The sequence below is a fragment of the Aythya marila genome, assembly GCF_965140915.1.
Source record: "Aythya marila genome assembly, chromosome: 2".
Taxonomy (NCBI): Eukaryota; Metazoa; Chordata; class Aves; order Anseriformes; family Anatidae; genus Aythya; species Aythya marila.
The window spans coordinates 27,509,824-27,532,746 of NC_139043.1; the positions used below are offsets into that span (position 1 = coordinate 27,509,824).

The following is a 22,923-nucleotide window of genomic DNA, read 5'->3' on the forward strand; positions in this document are numbered from 1 at the left end:
ACCCGCTCCGGGGATGCTCCGGCTGCGGCTGCGGGGCTGGCGGGGGCGGGGGGCGGCGCTGCCCGCTCCGCTCCTCTCCGCGACCCCCTGCGCTGCCGCGGCCGGGCCGCCTGGGGGCGCTGCGGGCCGCCGATCCCGGCCGGGGGTGGGGGGGACCGACGGGGGGCTGGGGAGGGGGGGCAGACCCGGCCGCCTGCGCGCTCCTCCCGCGGCCGCACAGAGCCCAGCGCAGGGGGTCGCGGCCGGCCCGAACCCTCCCTCGGTATCCCCCTCCCCCCCCACCCCCAAATTCCCTTCCCTTCCAGCCCCGGCGGTTTTACAGGCGGGGGTGGGGGTATGGGGGGAGAAAAGTGCGCGGCGAATAATCTATCAAAAAGCCGGAGCGAGATCGATACATCGTGTTAAATTTTAAATGTGTTTGCTGGCAGTTAAACTGCTCCCGACTCATTACAACAACAGTGCTGGATTTATTCTAATGCGCCGCAGTCTGAACAACAAGCGCATTAATTCTCCTTTAATTGTAAACTGGGAGCATTTGAAAACCATTCAGTGTGCAAATTATGCTGATTCAATTACCGTTTAGTTACAGACTTCATTACCTGAATGCTTTTTTTTTTTTCGTGTGTGTGTGTGTGTTCCGAGTGTTTGGCGTTAGAGAAAAGAAGACGATTTTTTTTTTTTTTTCAGTTTCCCTCGAAACAATGCGAATATGTTAAAAAAAAAAAAAAAAAAATAAGGAATAAAAGGCAGGCTAGGGGGAGGGGATGCGCTCTTCGGCTCGGCTGCGTCTTCTGCCAAAACGCTCGAGGGGGATCCAAAGGATTTCCCTGCCCAGCCCAAGACTTCCTAAGTCGCTGCTCGCACGTTTACGCCAGCCTCCCTCTCCCCATGCTCTGCATTTAGGGAGTGAATCCGAAAGTTTGCGCGACGATAAACTGCTTATCAGCCGGGGAGCACGAAGTTTTGGTTAGGCTTTAGGCAGCGAGGTGCAGCCCCCGGTGCCGCTCCGCCTGAGCATCACTCGGGCAGCGCCAAGCAGGAGTTGGATTTTCGGTACCCAGCCTGTTAGGAAGGGGAAATGAAATGACAACACCAACAGCTTCCCACTGAGTTTGTTAAAGGATCCTCCTTGAGGGAGGTTGATAACACAGAGGGAAAACATGTTTCCCCTCCGCCTTAGCCAGGCGCTGTGCAGAGAAAGTGAACAGCCGCAGCCAGACTGGGCTGCCTTCAAGTTCCTCATTCGCCGGCTTCTGATTCCTCTCCACCCAGCAAACCGCTGCTCTTTTTTTTTTTTTTTTTTTTTTTTTTTTTTTTTTTTTTTCCTTCCACCATTAAACCTTTTCCTAATGAAATCTTGGAGGAAAAAAAAAAAAAAAGTGCTTCTGCTTTTCTCCCCCTTTTTAATAGAGCCATATGCCACTCAGCCTTATTGCCTGAAATTTATAGAGGTCATGGCCGATCCAAACGAGTGAGAGTTTTGCTGGGGTAGAGCTGGCTCGCCCTATTATGTTTATTGATAAGAACATTAGCTAGACATCCAAGACATCCGTGTTCTCCTTGTTTTGAGCTGTGCAGCGTATTGCAAATGCTGTATTTGACTTACACTCGAAGTGTGTTTCTTTTGGCCTAAACGAATAACTTTGTATTTATTTGGTAGAATTAGGAGCCAACCTTTACAGGCTTGCAGGTATTTTGTTTCTTCAGATTTAGAGAGCAGCAGAAATTGTTCAAAATGCCATGCTCGGTCGTATTTACCTCGAACCTCCCCTCCTTTTCTTTCAGGAACATCTTAGTCTTATTCTAACGAATAATGTTTTCTTAACTAACAGCGCTGTGTCGAGCTCAAAATTGTCATTAGGGAAGCGCGTAGATATTAAGAAAGAAAAAGCCACACAGAGATTGTAGACTTTGTATTTTATTTTTAAGGTTTCAGTTCTGTCTGTTTATAAGGACACCGGGGTTTTACACCATTCCCTTAATTGAAACCTTCCCGTTTAATTCCTGCCTAGTTGCCGGTGAATCTCCAGCCCGACACCACAGGACAATAAAACGCCAGGCACTTTCTTTTCATTTCTTTCTTCATTATTACTATTATTATTTTTTTCCCGGGTAGAAGCAACATGCTGCAGAAGCGCCTGCGAATCGCACGACAAAGCTGCTGGCAAAAGCGGCACGGACCCTGACTACTTATTTCTCGGGGAGCCAGCTCAAGATTGGGCAAAAGGCCGGGGCAGATAAGATAAGGGCAGGCAGACAAGGGGACACGCTGGGCGGGCGGGGAGCGGCGGGCTGGTGGCCGCAGCCCTGGCCCCGTTCTGCCCCCGGCAAGCCCCCGCCGGGCGGCATCAGGATTTGTCCCCGGCGTGCCCGCGGGCTCTGCCCCCGCCTGCTCCAGGGGGAACTTCTCGCACGGTGCAAGCAAGGTGTAACTTGTTTTGCGGGGCTCACCCTGCTTTAAAGGGGCTAGAGCTCACCGTCTGGGTGAACCTAAAACCAACCCGAGTTTTGCGCTGCGTGCTGCTAGGGCAAACATCCCCCTCCCCGGCTTGCCGTGCTCTTCCAGCACAGAGTTTCTTCACCGGCGGGTTTGGAAATTAGGCTGTACACCAGCATTGACTGGCAGGGATTTTTTCCTCCGTGCAGCGTTTAAGCGGAGCAAGAGCAAATCGCGGGGGATTTCTCCCCCCACCCCGACAAGGGCTACGAGGTAGTTCCGCGGGGGCGCAGCTCTGCGCGGCGCTTTGTCAGTCAACTGCGGGGCACTCCGGCACCTTGGCTTACAGGACAATGGCAAAGGGTCTTGGAAACAGCCTGCTGACCTCCTCCCCGAGCCGGGCTGGGGTTTTAAGGTCTGCTCCTCGCCGTTTGGAGGCCTCCTGACAGCCGAGCGAAGCGCTCCCGCAGAAATGTCCTGAATGATAGTGGTTTAAAATCGCGTGCATCAGCGGTGGCACACCTGATGCGGTGTTTGCTGAGGGGGCAAACAGGGGGTTAGTGGCTCCAGAGTTTGTGTACATTTAATTTCGCTTCGTGTTGCACTGTTTGCGGCCATTTCACCCCGGTTAATGAAAGCTATGGAGAACGTGAAGAGCTATCACGTGCCGGCGAAGATAAGTTGATTTTTTTTTTCCTTTTTAAAGATAGTTGCTGATTGTGTCCTACTTTGATGTGGGAGGAAAGAAACCTCTATAGGCAGCGAAGATAACAGAAAACAAAAAACAAAAGAGAGGGAAGGCATTGTCCTGTCATAATCACCACCCACAGTGTTTTCTCAGAGGTATTTGGTGCTGAAAGCATTCGTGTTTTTTTTTTTTTTTTTTTTTTTTTTTTTTAAATCCAGATAAGCAATTTCTTGCATTATTTATTTATTTATTTATTTTTATTTTTAATTTTCACGTCCAAGGCGGGGGGGGGGAGCGGGGGGGAGAGCGCTTGACAGAGAGGGAGAGAAGTGGCAGGGCTTTTTCTGCTAGAGACTTTACGCAGTCTTGAGATGATCTGCTCCCCCTCTGTAAAGGAGTTTGAGACCGGTGGTGTAGAGGAAATTGTTACCCTTTCGGAAGATGAAGCACAGGATTAATAAAGGGACTCGAATCACTTGGAACTGGTGAAAAAAACTTATCTGTGCTCTATTTTTCTGTTAAGCGGAAGATAGCTCTTTCTTTTGCGGGCTTTCTTCCTTTGTAACTATCAAGGACCGTGCTAGGAGCTTCTGAAGGGGGTTTCCCGCATTGATACATATATATATTTTCTGGTGCTTAGTAAGTACTATTTTCACTTCTTAAATCTCTGAAGAAAGCCGCTTGGAATAGATTTCACTTTTTAGGGAGGCACCTAAGCACAGTCCAATATCCCTTTCCCTTTGAATAGCCACAACTTCCATGTCGGTACCTAGAGGTATCCATTTTAAGCTCTTTAATATTTCTCTGCATCCGTAAACCGCCATTTTAATTAACAAAAAGCCAATTTCCCAGTCGTCTTGGAAAGTGCGATGAAGCAGGTTAAGAAACCAATTGCTCGGAATAGCCAGCACTTGGAGAAAATGAATGTGTGAGCCATCCTTCCCTCCTTAGGATTGGCTTCTGTTCCCCGATTGGGCTTGGTGAAGTTATGCTGTGATTTATCAGATAGTTTAACTCCCAACTCGCTCTTCTTGTAAGTCAGCATTAAACCACCTCCTGGGTGCTTTGTAAATACAGCTTTAGCATTTTTTCATGCAGCAGATTGACATGTTGACGATTCTGCTTTAAGGAATGTGACAATAAAGTGGAAAACCAAAGGCTGGCAAGCACTTCATCAAGGATAAAAAGGTTCTGCTGTAAGGATGTCACTCAATTTATTGTGAAAGTCGAATGAATTACGTTTAATGAAAGTGCTCCCCAGATGAATATTACCAGCAATTTCCTGAGTTGGCTCTGTCAGATTGATATGAGGAAATGCCAACCCATATCAAAAAAGATCTCCAATCTCAATTACTATGCAAGCTTTCGAAGAGCTCTTTTTTATTGATATGATATATATTGGCGGGTTCTCAATGCAGTGGAAACTGCTCTCTGTTCAACAGGACAGCACTTTAACTAGTTTATTGTTTAACCCCACGTTTTTCTGGCTGTTGTTTAAACCTCTGAGGGTGCCCTTCCTTTGGAGGGGAAACGGCCTCTCATCCTCTCTGCCTTTCTGTGACCTAGAGAGGCTGAAGTTGTGTGTCTGGCAGAGAGCAGGGGTGATGCTCATTTCAGGAAGTTTGTTCAGCCTGGATGGACAAAGCCGAAGGTCAAGGGAGATAACTCGGCTGAGACAATGGTGTTGGGTCCCCTCATTTTCAGTGTATTTCCAGGCAATAATCCAGAGCACGACAATATTTGTTATGACTAGATATCCCAATATTCCCTCCCTTTCTTCCTCATTCCTCCAGGGCTTCTTTGGGCTAATTAGAAATTCACTAAGCCCGCAAAGAGAGAGACTCTTATGTTGCCTCATCTACATAAGAATTGATTTTTGTGAGAGGCTTTTCTCTTCTATTTTAACTACTATGACACTGGTCGCTGCTCCATAACACAGTTTCTTTTCCCAGAATCCGTCTTGCTGGGCTTGTTTGTGATTAAAGGAGGAATTCAGTCAGCTTTCTGCTACCACTTCCCACCTCTCTTTCGATTTTTAAATTGAAGTGGAGAGAGAGAAAGGGACGGTTTTGAAGGACGATCGGGAGGTGCTCGGTACTCTGCAGGAGGCTGAGGACAAGAGCACTTTTGCACGTGGAGCTGCGCTGCCTGCACACAACATGAAAGAGGAAGCAGAAAGAGCTTGTGCTCATCCCGGTCGGGTTAGTGCATGTTCCCATTTCTCTGTTCGTTACTGGATCCGCGTCCAAAACTTTCTTCAGAGCACAAGTAGCCCACGTGGTTGTTAGTATTTCTTTTTCTTCTCCCTTCTGTCGGAATATTTTTTGAGCCGGGGAAAGCTAGCGCAAGACCCGCGAGGAGAGCAGACCAGTGCTTACAGACGGACTGGGGCAAGGCTGACACTGCGGTGCTCCGCTCCGCGACTGCCTCGCCTCGCCCAGCCGCCCCCCGGCCCCGATCACCGGCCCGGCCCGGCCGTGCAGCGCCTCGGAGAGCTCCGGGGCGGCGGCGCCAGCACCACGGACAGCGCCCGGAGCCGCCCCTCCACATGCTCTGTCCGGCCGGGCCCTCGGCGACTGCTCTACACGGACCAAACTCCACTTCCACCGATCAAACTCCTCTTTCACCGACCAAACTCCTCTTTTTCACGGACACCTTGTCCCGGACTAGTCAATATTTCGGGTCAGTACCGAGTGAGTTTTTACCCAAAACTTGCTCCGGACTTGGGGTTTGGCTGCCTTCATTGGCTTTCCTGGAGGAAGAAGTAGATGGGCTGCCAAGCAGATTGATATATTAGCTGTTGCTGTGGTCTGGCTTCCTTTTAGTGGTGAAGCAGCCTCTTAGCTTTCTGTGGATATACTGGCCAGAGGGGCAATACATGAGTGCGGAGGGAAGCAGGCATGGGATCTTGGATTTAATTATCTAAGGTCCCCAGCAGGATGCCTCTGGGGATCAGGAAGGTTGCTCTGGCATGTTTGGGTTTGTCTTGTACCATCCGAGGGCCACTGTATTCTCTCCTTTCTGGGAGAGATCAGGAACATCTGAGAGCATCAGAGTCAAAATGGACTGTGGGACGCAACTAACACTGAGGCATGAGAGCAAGGAATGATTGATTAATAAATTAATAGTGACAGTTCCCATCTCCTGTGTTATAGTGGGAGAGAGTCATATGTAGTCAAATGTTGATGTCGTTCTGAGGGTGGTGGTGCTCTGGGACACCTGTGAGGGCAGACAGATCTGGCTCACTCCACTTGCTTGTGGCCTCGCAGACAGAGCTTAGGGTATCTCCCAGCTCCCTCCTTGCTTTCAAGAGGAGATAATCCTCAAGTAAGATCCTCCACCCCTGTAAATCCCCACTTGCTGTTGACAGAGCTATCCTCTAGAGGTCTGCTGCCTGAAAAGCACTTGTTGGTGAAACACCAACCATTGACACGGAAGGTATAAGTGGATGACTGATGGAGAACCCTTCAATAACAGAATGTGATGGGAATTGACTGGGCTGAGAGAAAAAACAACCTACAATCCCCACCAACCCTGCAGACAAAACCATAGGCCATTTATTCCTGATCCATATTTTCTCATAAATATCAGTAGTGATTGTGGTGCTTTTGCTAGATGTGAACATTTTCCAGTCCCTTTTGATTACAACATGTCCCCATGCATGGTGCCTGGAAACTGCATTGTCTGCTTCAGAGATATTGCTTTTATCTTCCAAATGCCATCCTCATTAATGTCAGCGTCTTGCAGTCCAGCTAGTGACAAATGTCTCAGCAACGTTCATCTGCTTTTCACACTGCATTCATCTCTCTAGGTGGCCCGTCTCTTTCTCTCCAAGGGGTAGTTTAGTAGTATTTTCTTTCTTGCCCCTTTGTCTGCTGTAAAATGATTTGTCTGCTGGTTGGTCTCTGTCCTGTCCGTTCACGTGTTGGTTTTGCCAGTGTCCTCTGGGGTATCACTTCTTCTGTTAGCTGTTTTGTCACTTAGACGACAGGTTGACCAGTGCATGGGAAGATTACCTTCTCTTTCCACATCGGATGGCTTAAAGGGGAGAAATATAAGGCTTTTTTTTCTGGGTGACTACCAAATGATAACAATACCAGTGCCCTATTTTTCTTAAATCTCACAGACTCATTTATTGAAAACATATCTAAGGAATGAAGAGCCTGGCTGTTTCTTTTTACATGCATCCCAGTTGTTTGTCTTTGTGTGCTTATTTGATCACTCTGCTTTTTGCTGTACTTTTGAGAAACTTATAAGTAAAATATAATATAATTTTTCTTTGTACATTTCCTTAAATTTTGATTGCTGGGACAAGATCTATAGGATCATCAGACTTCTTTTAGCAGCAGAGCTGACAGCCAAAATAATATTAGCAAAGAAGTGATCTAGTAGCCTCCATTCTTGGAACCACCTGTAATTAAAATCTGATATTCATATGTATATATAATTTATGTAATTTATTTAGGAAGAGAAGTAAATAGATAATTAAAATCTAAGCAATTTAGCTTCTTTGGTTGAATACCAGAAGATGTTACTTGCCTTCCTAGTTAAAATGCCTGATGCTTTGATCCAGAAATCACTGAACACAGTGGTGATTTCCGACAATTCCAGTAGTTTTAGATCTGGCCCCATGAGTATAGAGATTCTCCCACACACTGCATACCTATGTCAGAAATAACATAAGTAACATTAGAAATATTTAGTGACTGTCATGTCTTACGGGAACTCACCTCCCCACAACACAAGCCTTGTATTACATGGGAAAGAATTTTATGCTGTAACAGTATTTTCTGTATTTATCTTAGAGATGCATGGATGAGCCACAGGATAAAAATAAAGGGGGGGGGGGGGGGAGGAGGAGGGAACAAACAAAAACAAAGCAACACACTAGCAACATGCTGAGAACACTTGAACACTTGAGAAACAAAGGCTACTATAGAGCTGATTGTATGGCTTTATCCTTCAGTATTATACAGGATAACATTCCTATGTAAATCAATGGTTTACTAGTGTGAGGACTACGGATTCTGTACTGTACTTTCTATGACTGAGGATTGCTTGTCATTATTTAGATGTCTCTTCAAATTTAAAGTGTCATTGGCAGCTCTTCAAAAATTCTAACTAATGGAATTTCTGTTATGGATAGTTCAGACCACCTGTACCAGAGTATTTATCAGAACACTCATTTTTATAAGCCATTCTTGATTGAACTTTTGAAAAATAATTCTTCTTGCTAAGCTGTTTTGTCAAGAAATGTTATTGTAGGCCTTCAGGTATATAAAACTACTTATGAAAAAGCAGTCCATTAATTTTATATATTTACAATCTCATCCATAGCATTTGAGACCTTTCAAAAGAAGTCATGGACTTAAAATAAGAATAATATTAAAGCCATGTCCTCACAGTTGTTGCACAGTCAATTGCAATATTGTAAAATATTGGTCTGTTTAAAATCAGGATGTTACTCTGCAATTCAACTCTAATTTAGAGTAACTTCTGTTGGCACTTACTGCAGCTACTCTGTATTGCATACACAGTGTTTTCTTAATATTTGCATTGGGAATGCTTTTGAACATTGAGAATATATATTTCTTTAAAGTAATACTGCTAGGTAAAACAGCAATAATATTGTAGCTTTATGGATGACAATTGCTCAGTGCACAGATCTTTAAAGAGTGGGGAAATAAGCAGGAGTACAAATATAGAAATGTGACATAAAAATGTGCATAATAAATAGTACATCAAAACCTGCAGTATTAAAAAAGACGAGTTCTGTTCTGCTGCCCGAATTTGTGATATATATTACCTTTACAAGATCCACACTTTTATTTTCCTACTTATTTATTTTCTCTGCTGCCACAAATAATCCCATTTTCTTCATTGGCTTGCTTGTTGTAGAGTGGTACAATCTGCAAATAGAAATGCAAGCGTAACACTACCTACCAATATCCGAATTATAAAAATCTGGGATTTTGCACAAATCTGGGGTTCCTTGCACAAAGAATAACTTTATGAAGCCACTTCACTGTGTGATTATTTGGAGTGAGTAAGGAACAACATTATCTAGCCTTTGATAAAAAAGTGCTGTGTATGAATCACCTGCTGTATTTTCAGCTTCTTTATAGTGAATCAAATGGTGGTACCCTTCTCTTGCTGTGTACCTGGTTCCTCTGTGAGCAGCTCTGCTGCCTCAACTAACACTAGTCACTGGAATAACATGCTGTTCCACAGAATTGTAAAGGTATCAGAATGTAGCTTGTGCCTGCATCTTTAATGCACATAATATTTGCTAGCTAGAAGCAATGTGTGAGTCTTGGAAAAGTTATTGGGTGGGTTAACAGATTGTAATGATATGGTTCGGTCTTTCTGTGTAATGCAATCCAAATGAATATGGAAACGTGTGACTAAGTAGATTAGAGGAGGTACGACTGCTTCTCTTATTCTGCCCAATTTATGGAATGTTCTGAAATTGTGGGATCACACCAGACACTGTAGGGTAGATGCCAGTGGTTTGTGACTACGTTTTAGAAGCAAAACACATGCTTAACTGAAAACAGGAGAATCGCTCACACATGTTTCAGTGTTTTAATGAATGGGGAACATAAGAAAGTGAATGCAGTATGGATTTTGCATTTCTGCTTTTAGGTTATAATATTTTCTTTTGCCATGATAGAAAAGATCATGAATCAATGTCTTTTGAATCTTACAGAGTAATAATTTTGCTGAGAACTTGCTGAATTTATGTTTAGGCTACTAAGGATCTATAACAGAACAGTGCTTACAAACAAGCATTACGCTACCTTATCCTAAACATATCCCCTTTATTATATTTTCACAATAATTATTGGATAATAAGTAATTTGATAATAACAATTATCAAATTGTTATTGAACAATATATTTTTTCTGCTTAATTCTGAAATTTGAAACCATAAGCTGTGACTGATTCTGACTGTTAATTCAACTTCTGTATAAATAGTCTGCAAAACATCGTTATCTTTGAAATGAAACCCAAAGTAGGCTTTTCAAATACATTCTTTATTTATATATATATTTTTTGGTGAATGTATTTTTGGAGTGTTCAAACACCAACACTTACTGTTTTCTAAAATTACAAAGGTATGCAAATGGTGACTATCTGAGGAAGCCATGTGTGACCTGTATGGAGTATTCTATCTGTGATCTAGATTTGAAGTCTAACTGCTATTGATGTATATATATTTTTTGCAGACCACTGCAGATTTTTTCCTTTCAGAAAAATATATGTACTTTAATGATGACCATGTAAGGCAAAAATAATAATAATAATAAAATATATATAAATTACTTTATTTTTATTTTATTTTTTTTTTTCCACAAAAATATTGCATGTTCATTGCTCACACCATTCAGACTCATGAGAACTTTGCCATTGACATCTATGGTCATAAAATGATATTAGCTTGATTTCCATTTTTATATGGTGCTTGGGAACAATATTTCATTACATTTTATCTTGCTTTGTTTTATGTGCAGTGGCTATTCATAGCTAGCACAGAAGAAAGAAAGAAATGAACATTTCTAATAGATGTAGAAGAGCATGTATGTAGAGCTAAGTATGTAAGTATTTCAGATGTGAGATATAAGTATTTCATTAGTGGTATTCATTGTCTTTGGTGTAAGCAAGTTTCCTGTGAAGTCAAAAAGAGCTGAGTGGGTTCTATATTCTTTCATTTCTAACAATGTTTCTGCCACTGTGGTGTGCTTTAGTAAATTTACCAAGAAGAATGAGGTCCTGTCTTTGGTCTGCCACGAGACCCCTCCTTTAAATCCAGGTTCTCTGTCAGAATGGCTCGGTAGATACAGTACCCCTTCACCTAGAATAATGACCATGTGATTTGTATGTAAATCTTTATGTTTTGTTTTAGCCAAGTGGCACACTATTAGTGATCTATGTCTGGAAAAAAAAAGCAGGGGGGGGGGGGGAAGTAAAAATCTGTACTGTCAGCTGTTATGGGTGGATGATTTGCTTTAGCTCAACAGGTGGAGCTGTGACTTCGCTAGCCTGTTGATTCAGGCTAAAATTCATCTAGCTGGACATGTTCCTGACTCATTTTTGCTCATATATTTTTATGTCCCCTAAATTTACACCTGCATTTCAATTGTTCTTGAAGGGTTTTAAACTTCCTAGGCTTTAAAACACTTCAGATAATATCAAGCGTATGTACTCATGTATTTGTCAGGAAAAGTTTTTTGTTGGTGGAAAAGTGATGGTCCTAAGGGTGCACTATGAAAGTTTAGTTTTGACTCCAACCCTGTACACTACTGGGGATGTTAGACTGCAACAGTACAGCCACCTAGAGCTCTTAGAGTATCGAATGATTAATTTAAGGTTAATCCATGAATTCTAGGAATTTTTAGGAATTTCAGTAAATACAGCTGTGCTCTGCCTTTTTGTCTGCATCTCAAAAGACTTTAGAAATATTTTAAATATTTATCTCTAATGCCTGTTTAGAAAAGACTAGTTACTGTGGATTTGTGCTAATAAATTATTAAGTAAAATAACAAACTCATTGCTTGTACATCTCATAATTCTGGTTTCATAGAGATCTGCTTGCATAATCTATGGACTATGGTCCATGCTGTCCTTTTTTTAATGTTTTAACTGCAGCTAGCCATGTGGTGGTTGAAGTAAGGCATGAAGGATCCTTCTGTGTTGGAAAACATCTCAGAGAAAAACAAGAGAATAGCTTGACATTTGGAGGGATAATAGAATGAGTATTCAGCTATAGAAGTTCTTGATCTTCAGAACTGTTTAATTCTCCTATATTTTCATTCTCTACTTTTTTTTTTTTTTTTTTTTTTTTTTTTTTTTCAATGTATATCTGTGTAAATATATATATATTTTTTCCAATGAATGCTTGTATAAGGATTGCTTCTGCATGGACTCATGCATCTCTTGGTAGGTCAGAGTTTCAAACATAATGCTAGATGTTCAGCAGTTGTATCAGAATTGTTCCTGATACTGCACTTACAGTGGCAAAGTCAAGTAGGGAACAAAGACAATGCTTTCTGAAGACTTCAAGTCATGCCATATCCTGTTTAAAATAATAAGAAAAAAATAATTTTGATTAGATGAAATAAACAGCTCCCTAACAAACTCCTGCATAAAATATGCTGAAAACATTCACTGAATACTCATGAATAAAAAAAGCAGAAATCAAAATGGGAGAGGTTATTTCATGAACAGAAATGTAGGGTCAATTAATCAAATAAATTGTGTGCTATTAATGTGGCTAGCTACAGTCAGATTCCAATAAATATGTCCAGTGGGAATGGAAAATTTTCCCAAGTGAAATTACATTGATAAATTTATTCTAATTTCCAATGTCTTTTGAATCTATATTTAGGAAACAAAAGCTGTCATAAAGACAGCCTAGCAGAAAACAACCTCAACTATCTTTTTAATTGAGATATCTCTCTTTGACAATAGAAATCATTTAGGGGTTATTTAAGGATGTTAAATGTATCACTACTTAAAAGTCCTAGTAGGAATGCCAACAAAAAAGTGTCTTCCAGCAGTTAAACTCGAGGTTATGCTTTTTTTCCCCCTGTTTTCGTGACAAGTAAACATGATATGGGAGCTACTATTTCTGAAAAACATCACATGGTAAACATCACATGGTTCGATCGGTTTAAGGAATTAAAAAAATACTTAAGGAACGTTTATGATGGCAACCTCTTTTTTTCTTTTTTTTTTTTGCTAGGGGGGAATGTGTGTCATTAGCTCTCATAAAGAGGAGCAGGGGGTTCATCTTCAATGAAAGCCTGTTGCTTCTAAAATATGAATCAGTCAACGGAGTTGCATAGAAATGAGTACAGTAATCAAATGACAATCCTAGCTCAAATTCTTGCTGAGAATTCAAAATAAAATCTTAGAGAAATCAACAGAAATTAAAGAAAGAGTCTTTCTGTCCCAATTGTTGATCTTTTACAGGTTTGGCTCCTTTGATGCCTATTTCTGTCTGTCAATTTCCTATAAACCTTGGTCTCTGTTGTATTCTTGGCTATTTAAGAATTGTTTACACAACCTCTAGAATCAATAGTGACCGAGTCAGTGTTACACACAAACCTAAGACCATAGGCTTTGGTCAAGGCTGAATTCTTCATCTAGTTTTTGTTTTTGCTCATGCAGCATTACTGCCATTGAGCACGGTAATGAAACAATGTAAATGTTTGATTAAACTGTCCAATGAAATTACTGTGCAGAAAGCTTCTCTTACATGCATTTTTTTTTCATTATTGTTTTCTATCAGAGCTTCTACATTTAATTCATTAACTACTTCATATCAACAATGCACTCAAGCTTTGTTTTTTCTTGGCGCGGTGATTTCAGTTCATGACACTCTGAATATCACCTCTGGCCACTCTTCTATGTGCATGTCCTCAATGTACTGTACCTTCTCTGTAGCTGATATGTCAGGCCATGGCTATCTTTGATCATTCTGAGTTAAACTGTCAGCTTCAGTCATACATCCAAGTATCCCATTAGTCAGCTCTAAGAAGCTAACAACATGCAGCTAAACTCAGCTCCCAGGTAAATGACTGCATCTTGCATTCAGCTTATGGCAGAATTAGTATCAGCTGGGATAGTTAAGACTTCTGTGTTATTTTTGAGCTTAAATGCACATGTAGCCAAATGTGCTGTAACTTCTTTAATAATCCTGCTTTTGACTCATATAAGCACACGAAAGCAAAAAATAGTGTTGCACTGGCTATTGAGGTGGGTCTGTAGCATGCCTTAGGAAAGGCATGGGAGGGTTATGGAATGCTTCCAGTCTCGATTTCCTTTGTTCTAATCCCCTGTTTTCCTCATAAGCCTGCTAACTGAAGCTTCCACTATGGGTTTGGGAGACTCAATTTCATCCTCTGTTTTAGGAAGTGTAAATGTAACATATGTGTTTCTGAGGCAATATCTTTAACCACTGTCTAGTACAATAATATGTGAGATTTTCTTGTTTTCATTTATTCACTTTTTTTTTCTGCTTCGTCAAATACACTCAGGGACTCCATTCAGGAAACAGGATCTGCTTGTAGGTGGGTTCTGAAACACTGGTGGTATTAAGTCTTTGTTTCTTGCCCTTTGCCCTTATGCATATGAGTTCATTCATACTAGAATCACTTCAGATCTTCAGAGCCCAGTGCTAGAAAACAGATTTATTTTGTTGTGAAAGAAGTGGTTGAACTAGAAAGTTGAAATTACATTGTCTTGCCTACTCTATCCATGGGCATATTAGTACCAGTAAAATAAGGTGGCTAACTCTAGGAGCAGTGTGTGCCTAGGAAATATCAGAAAGTGTTAATTCCTCACCTTCCTCTGGTGGCTCAGCTTGGCTTACATTGTAGCTTCTGTAAATCATGCTTTCAGAAAACATTGTTCAGTGTTATGTGAGTACCTAACTCCAGGTTAGGGACATGTTAGAGTTCCTGAGACAGAGAAGTGTGAGCACTTCATTGTGGTGATTATAGGCACCTTCTGGATCTAACTTGAAGATTCTGTGAAAACTGCTAATACTAAGCTTAAGCAGTCATGTACTTTCCTGTTTTTTATCTGTTTGACTTCTTTTATCTTCATAACTACATCTAAGTCCAACTTTTGTTCTTAAACTTTAACAAACTTCTGTAAGTCTGTCATGGCACAGCTAATGACTCCCAGAAAGCTGTTAAATGACTTCAGGATCTCAGGTACATGTTTTTTTTTTTTTTTTTTTTTTTCTTTTTTTTCTTTTTTCTTTTTTTTTTTTCCTTTTTTCTTTTAAAAGCAATACTCAAGGTCAGTTGTGGGTGTATATTGTTAACTTGAAACAAGCTAACAATTTGTCAGGTACTTCCAACCCTCTCTCCCTGCCCTTTTAAAACAAACAAGCAAACAAAAAACAACTTATAATTGGCTTTGTTTAATGATTTGTAGCAAAACTATGTCTATTACTTCCCATAAAAATCTATCTTCTATGTACTACATGCTCCTTCTGTCTAGCCTTCTCCTCAGTGCCTCACTGGCAGGAACCCTCAGTAAAATGACTTGAGAACAAGGCTCCAGCATCTCATTTCATTGGCACAGGGTACCAGGAATGAGGATTGCAGGGACGTTGTTGCTCTGTGTATCTAATTCTGCGGGCTTGAGAAAAAGCACTATTTTGTGGAGCTGGAACATGTATAGGCTATCCTACACAAATAGCTCTGAGCGTGGAGGCATGTAAAGAATACTAGTGATTTTAGCTCTAAAATCTGTGAAGGCTCTGAAAAATAATAGTTTGGACTTGAGATTTTTTTAAAAAAAAAACAAAACCACCAACAACAAACAGACTTTGAACGGGCATTTCAGGAACTGTAAAAATTATATACCTGACAAAAAGGCCATGCACTACCACATGTCAAAAATTTTCCATGCTTTAAAAAGGCATCATTAGGACTTCTAAAAGAAGAACTGTTTCATCAAAGCAAGGTATATTTTTCCTGTAATCTTGTTCTCTAAACCGTTTTTGTAAAACTTTCCACAAAGACTTAACAAATATTGAGGCAGATACCTTGCAGTGAAAATTTTACTTCAAGTGGTTAAAGTTCAGCAAACTTATAAGCAATTGAAAAAAAAGTCTTATTATGGGAAGTTTCAGATAAACTTAATCATAACCATTGCCACCAGAAACACCTATAATTTATAGACACATGTACCCTCCTAGACACTCTGTGAGAAAGTATTCTCTAAAATGGTGCTATCCTATAAATACCTTTTGCTTTAAAAAAAAAAACAAACAAAACAAACCCAAAAAACCAAAAAACCAACAACAAACACACACACACAATATTTTACTTTGGAGAAACTTGAAGTGTTAAATGGAATGGTTGGAAAAATCCAGTTATTATTTATGATTTTTTTATAACAGTGCTGACTGTATAGTGGTTATAGACCAGACTTTTAGTAATATCTTTTTGTCATGAAGTGCTTAGAAAGAGCAAAGGTAATGCTGGGTATGGAATGGAATGGATTTTTTTTTTTTTTTTAATTAAAAGCGGTGGCTAGACACATTTGGTAAACACAGAATGAAAAAAGCTGTTCTTTAAATACTTAAATATGCAGATTGTATCAAATTATATATAGCTTTCATTATTTTCTGAATGTACTGTTCTAGAAGTACAGACATCATAGTGCTGTTGGTTCAGAAGACTATGATTAATTTCTTTTAGAATAAGGTGTTTTCACCCTGCCACCAATGGGTAGACCTTTTTAATCTGTACAACTGAAACATGTAGCTTATTATAGCAGCTCCAAACATAATTAGTGATCAGTCTGCAGAAGCAGTTAAAGGACAAAAGAAGCAGTCTCTTATTTCTTATTTCTCTATTTTAAAATACAGAGTTAACAAAGAATTTTTTCTCAAATGATAAATGAAAATAGATCACCAGTGCTACCAGTTTGGAGTGAAATATACTGGTAGCACAACTGAGAAAGTCTTGCTTCATTTTAGGCTATATGTGACCTTGGGAGAGCTTAGTTATTCCTTGGGACAAAAAAATTTAATGTTTCATTTTGTAGCAGTACCATCTTTCACCTTTATGTGGATTTAAAAATGTAAATAAAATTGCTTTCTGTCAATGGCATATGTGAAGGTCACAGTCATATTCACCACAAGAATTCAAACTGCCATTTGACCCATCATTGGTTCAGTAGATAACAATGTGTTCTATTCACTTCCAGTAATCTAATTTTGTAAGCATTTTATAGCTCAATATTTTATGCCTAGTTGCTAAAAAGTAAGAAGTAAACCTTTAAGCACTTTGTGGCAGATTTATTTACAGAATAACTGTGTATCAAACACAGAAGTTTTTTAGAGTGCCAGAACATCTTGTATTACAGTCTTAGTTGCAAAGTGGAGAGACGGAATACTAGAAAACAGGAGTAATGACTAGCAAAAGAGTTCAAGGGTTCTCTCTTGGCTTTAATTTTAACTTTTATGTGCTTATCTCACACATTTTTTTCACAGATCACCCTTGTAACAGATTTGGCATAAGTAAGAAAACAAGCAAGAGCCACTGTGCCTGCTGCTGGGGTAGGGAATGGATAAAAACAGTTTGAATTTAAATGATACAGTGCTTTTTTTTTTTTTTTTTTAATCATAAAACCTGGGAATATGTGTGAGGTTTGTTTACCACAAATCAGACTACCCAGGTGCATGCAGATTTCTCTCTGGGTATCTGGAATGTTTGTTGGCCAGAGCTTCAGCAGGCATTAAGTCCGTATGTTTCCCTTGATCTGGCCATATGTGACTGTCCATACCTTCTGCTGTTGTTTCCTCTATTGGCTAGCAGATCTGAAAGCAGTTCTAAAAGCGGAGTTGTCATGCTTTAAGATGGAAACAAACCATTAAATGTGAAATGCTAATATGAACTTTTCTACACACAACTGATTCTACACTTGCTCAGTGTATGGAGAATAGATATTCTTTCCATTGGAGTACAAACAATATTCTTATGCTTTTTGCTGCTGCATTATTTACAACTTCATTAGACACATTTGATATTAGCCATAGGTAGAATCAAGACACCAGATTATATGAACTGTTTTGGCTTTTTTTTTTTTTTTTTTTTTTTTTTCTGTAATAAATGGAACACATTGAATACACATTACCATGAAATTACTTCCACCTAGTTGAAAGTAGCAGGTGATGTCTGACCACTATTAGATATTACAGATGTTTTACTATGGTGGAATTATAATCAAAACCACTTCCAACACTCATGCTTGGATACGTATGGGTCTATAAGAAGATCTGACTTCTAGTATTAAGTGAGGACATTAAGAAGTAAATGAAAATATTTTTGTAAAAACAAAAAAAATATTCTTAAGTTTTCTGTGGCAGCATTTAATATAATTTCTAATATTACAAACAGAAGGAGTTGTCACTATGCCTGGTAGTGGGGAACTCAGCATCTCATAAACTAGAAGAGATTTCTGTAAAGGGTTACTGTAGAGAACATGGTTATTACTCTTGCTTGGAGCACAACTGCATAGCCATATGTAGACAACTATATGCTTGGTTAGCATATCTTTTGAGGTGGTGGGGCATGAAGCATCCCTAATTCTGAGCGTATGTAGTTGAATTAGGAATGTCAGTATTTGAGCTAAGAAGTCTTGTCTTCTAAATGGACAATTAGTATGATTGTAGCTGTGCAAAAATGTAAATGGTTCTAGCTTGGAGTGTGCTTATGTGCAGGCAGACATAAATTGCATTTCACCACACAGTTTTCTACTCAAAGTCAGAATAAATGAACAAGATGAATATTGTATCTGAGACACAGGAGCAGAAGGTCGATCTTCATGAAATTCTTCTTGTCAACCACTTTTGCTGATCCTTGCTTACAGAAGTATTTCTAGGTTCAATAAGAGATATGAGGGCAACGTTTATTTGTAGATTTCACGGTATGTCTCAGCTTGAAGGAAAATATGAAGCAAACCTATGAGTCTAAAAGAAACAGTTAATGTGTTTATTAACCAAGAGGAAATATATATATATATTTATATATATATATATATTTTTTTTTTCAGAATATATACATTTAAAATGAGTCTCCTGTTAAGGTCAATGAAATCTAAGAATATGTGCTGACTATAACCAAGATTACTACATGGTTAGGAGAAGTAAAGATTCTTTTTATTTATTTATATATTTGTCTCTTTGTCAGCCCTTCTGAAAAAAGTACAAAAAGAGCCTCAAGGATTATAAACTGTATTCCCAATATATTACAAAATGCAAAAAAATGTGAATAGAAAAGAATAGTAGTTGTCTATGCTATTCATAGTCTGATCTAAAGCTCATCACTTGAAATAAGTGGGCATTTTCCCTGTTGCCATCAGACAAGTTTAGGAAAGTCTTTCATTCAAAGATTTTGGAGCTTTTTAAAAAATAAAAACAAAATGACCAGCAGCAACAAAACAAACAAGCAAAACCCCACAGTAAAACCCATAAACCCAGATATTAGGTAGTAAAAGGTGCTACCTGTTTTGGGTACCTCTGATTTTAGTCATTGAACTCCAAACACTTGCATTGCTTGTCTGACTTACTACAAGAGAATTGGTGGCAAAATTGGAGATAGAGAGAAGTTCTCTGCAAATCAGACTTTAACCACAGGCACTCAACATAAGCAGTAATGTTGGATGCTGAGTGGGACTTCATACTATAGCAACAATATCTCTGTGTGAGGCAGTTGTCCTATCTGTAACAGAACAAGGACATTCATATGTAAGTAGGAATATTCCACCTATTGAGAACAATTAATGGTATGATAGCTCAACACATTTAGTCTTTAATTGAAGTTGTAGACCTCATGAAAGAATAAAACAGTGAGACAGAAATAGCGGAAAGATATATTGATTTGTCAGTAATTGATTTTTTTAAAACATGAATCCTGCTCTCATTATGCCATTTCAGATTGATGTTTTGGGATATTACGTGTTTTTGCAACTAACTCATCTGTAATAAAAGCCCCAGAGCACAGAAATATGACTCAAAAGGATTTAAAAGCACCAGAGCTGAATTCCTCATGATGCCTTAGGAAGCTATTCACAGATCATCATTGTTGATAGAGACCTAGCCAAAGAATGGCAAACAGTTCATTTTCTTACTATTGGCAGAGCTGTGCAGTGGGCCTTTAGATGTCAAAAAATGTAGCAACCTGGTCTAGTGAGAGGCCCATGGCAGGGGGGTTGGAATTTCCAGCCCAAGCCATTCTATGATCCTTTGATTTTTGCTGTGTCTGACCTCGCCTGAATAGCTGAGCTCTCTGCAAGTCTTTACATATTACTTACATACTTGATCCATAGTTTTGAAGGTAATAGTAGAAAAACAAAAGGCAATTTACATGTGTCTGTTGTATCATTGCAAATAAATCCAGGCTGAGGTTTTGTGTTAAATTGTTTACTACAGTGATGAAGAGGGATTACTTGATGCCTTTTGTTTCCTGAAATGGAAACCTTGTTAGTGCCAGCCCAGTGAAATGCCAAAGCATATGCTTAATTTTAAATATGCAACACAGATTGCAGTCGCTCTTCACATGTTTAAATATTTGTTTCCATTCTCTTCTGGGTTGTGACCCACGTCTTGCAGGAGTATCACTGAGTAGAAACAGAATCATAAAATCTATTGGAAAATCATTGGAAAAGACCTCCAAGATTGTCAAGTCCAACCGTTAACCTAGCACCGCCAAATCTATCACTAAACCATGTCCCTAAGCACCACATCTACACGGCTTTTGAATATGTCCAGTGACAGTGATACAACCACTTCCCTGGGCAATCTCTTACAATGCTTCCCACCCCTTTCAGTTAAGAAATTTTTCCTAATATTCAGCCTAAACTTTCCCTGGCACAACTTGATACCATTTCCTCCTGTCATATCACTTCTTGCTTGGGAGATTGACTCCCATCATCCTACAACCACCCTTGAGGTAGTTGTAGAGAGTGATAAGGTCTCCCTTGAGCCTCCTTTTCTCTAGGTGAAACCCTATTTCCTTAACTGTAAACACAAACTTAAGAAAAATTCTTGTATATTAGTCTTAAACTAATTTTCAAATTTATATCTCAAACATATGCTAATACACTTATTAATATAATACTCTCATTTTTCTCTTCTGTAACTTGAAATATAAACACCTGAACAGTACCAAAAGTCACATGACAAGCTAGTGCTCAAACTGAGTACAGCTTGAGGCAATAGTCTGAGGATTTGAACTAGAAAATAGAACTAACAAAGGTAATTGTTTATTATTTTATATCGCTTTACATCTTTGTTACTTAGCTTACTGGTGTGAATTTGATTGAGGGATAATGATAATTTTGTATGGTTCAAAAGATGAGGGTCTTTGCTCTCTAGCAAGACACATGGAGGATTTAGGTGCTATCCAAAGCAAGGCTTATGTAGGATAAGAGAATGGTTAGGCATTGTTTTTCTGACTGGTTTTAACTTACAGTGGTTACTGAGAAACAATTCAGCCCTTAGGCACTTAGGAGGAAATACTTTTCTGGTATCAGTAAAACCAACTGTAATATAGTTTTAATGCTAAGACTATGATAAATTTTAAACTACTGAAATAGCAGTGAAAATGGTGGAATGACCTTGTCCTATTTTAATGACGGTAAGAGGTCAATTTCACTTGCTGTTTGGTCACAGTTCTGTTTGGCTATTTTTTTTTCAATGTAAACTCTGTTATGTTTTACAAAATAACCCTGCTTAGTGCTGGGGAGCACTGTTTGTCCACTGCTTGTTACAAGATTATGAGGACAGACCTTGGTTACATCTCACTGAGTCCCATCTGAGACTCTATCTGCTGCAGCTAGAGCATATCTCATTCCCACAGTAGCACAAGATGTGTCTGGGGTTCTCAGATGAGAAAGAAAACATATTTCTGCTTTGCATGGGTTTGTGTATGATGCTGGCTAAGTATTGAGGAAGATACAGTCTGTGTTTTTCTACTTTTCATACCCTTGGAGGATATCAGACAATTACAGTGATTGTTGGTGGTCAGCATGAAACAAGTGAGTATGTATGCCATTGCTTTGTCTTTCCATGGTTACCATATTGGTCTGTGGCTGCTTCTGCTTGGTCTTGCCTTTGCTTACCTCTCGTGTCAACCATTAGGAACAGTCCTAGCTTTCGTTGTGCATGTACTGTTGTTGTCTATTGCCAGTCTGCACCCATGCTTGGGTAAAGCAAAATCAGTCACTAGCTTGGCTGCCTGTTCCTGCTGTGAGGACCACCCAGCTCTCTCCACATGGCTTCTCTCCTTCTTTCCCAGGGCTCTGAGGACTTCATCTGCTAAAAGGATCTCTCCTGCTAAAAGGATCTGACGCAGCTCTGTGTGACCTGAAAGGAACTGTCTCCTTCCCAGCCTATCTGTTGGTTAGCTGTTAACCCTAGCTAACTTCGGTTATAAGCACTCATCAGTTATATAGAGTGTTTTGACTTGGTACAGTAAAGAACACTTTTGTAGGGAGTGAATACATTCCATGTGCATGTATTTGAAAAAAAAAATCCCTTATTAGTTTATCCACTTTGGCATAAAGTCATTCAGGGGACAAAATGTGAGTGGCACACCTGAAAAGACACATCTACTTGGTCAAGTAGTAATGTTTTCCCTTGCTACACAGAAAGCTCACTGACAGTTTGGCTGCCACATCACTCCTTCTGTCATTACTCTGGTCTGTTACTCTTGCTCTGAATTAGCATCCGGGGCTATGCATCCAGCAATCACAGAATCACAGAATCACATAACTGTAGGGGTTGGAAGGGACCTTGAAAGATCATTGGGTCCAACCAAAGTAGGTTCCTCAGAGCAGGCTGCCCAGGTAGGCATCCAGACAGGCCTTGAATATCTCCAGAGAAGGAGACTCCACAACCTCCCTGGACAGCCTGTTCCAATGCTCTGTCACCCTCACCGTGAAGAAGTTCTTTCACATGTCAGTGGGGAACTTCCTGTGGTCTAACTTGCAGCCATTGCCCCTTGTCCTATCCCCACAAACCATTGTGAAGAGGTTGGCTACATCCTTCTGTCCCCCACCCCTCAGATATTTACATACATTGAGGAGATCCCCTCTCAGTCTTTTCTTCTCCATGCTGAACAGACCCAGGTCTCTCAGCCTTTCTTCATAGGGAAGATGCTCCAGGCCCTGTATCATCTTTGTGGCACTCTGCTGGACTCTTTCCAGGAGATCCCTATCCTTCTTGTACCGGGGAGCCCAGAACTGGACACAGTACTCCAGGTGAGGC

General features: G+C 40.0%; 1 protein-coding gene across 1 annotated transcript in view; it reads left to right on the forward strand.

Annotated features, from left to right (window-relative positions):
* NXPH1 (neurexophilin 1) overlaps positions 1-22,923 on the forward strand; it is a gene marked incomplete at both ends in the record, with an annotated part of 149,400 nt that overhangs the window by 717 nt on the left and 125,760 nt on the right. The gene's annotated exons all lie outside the window — the stretch shown is intronic.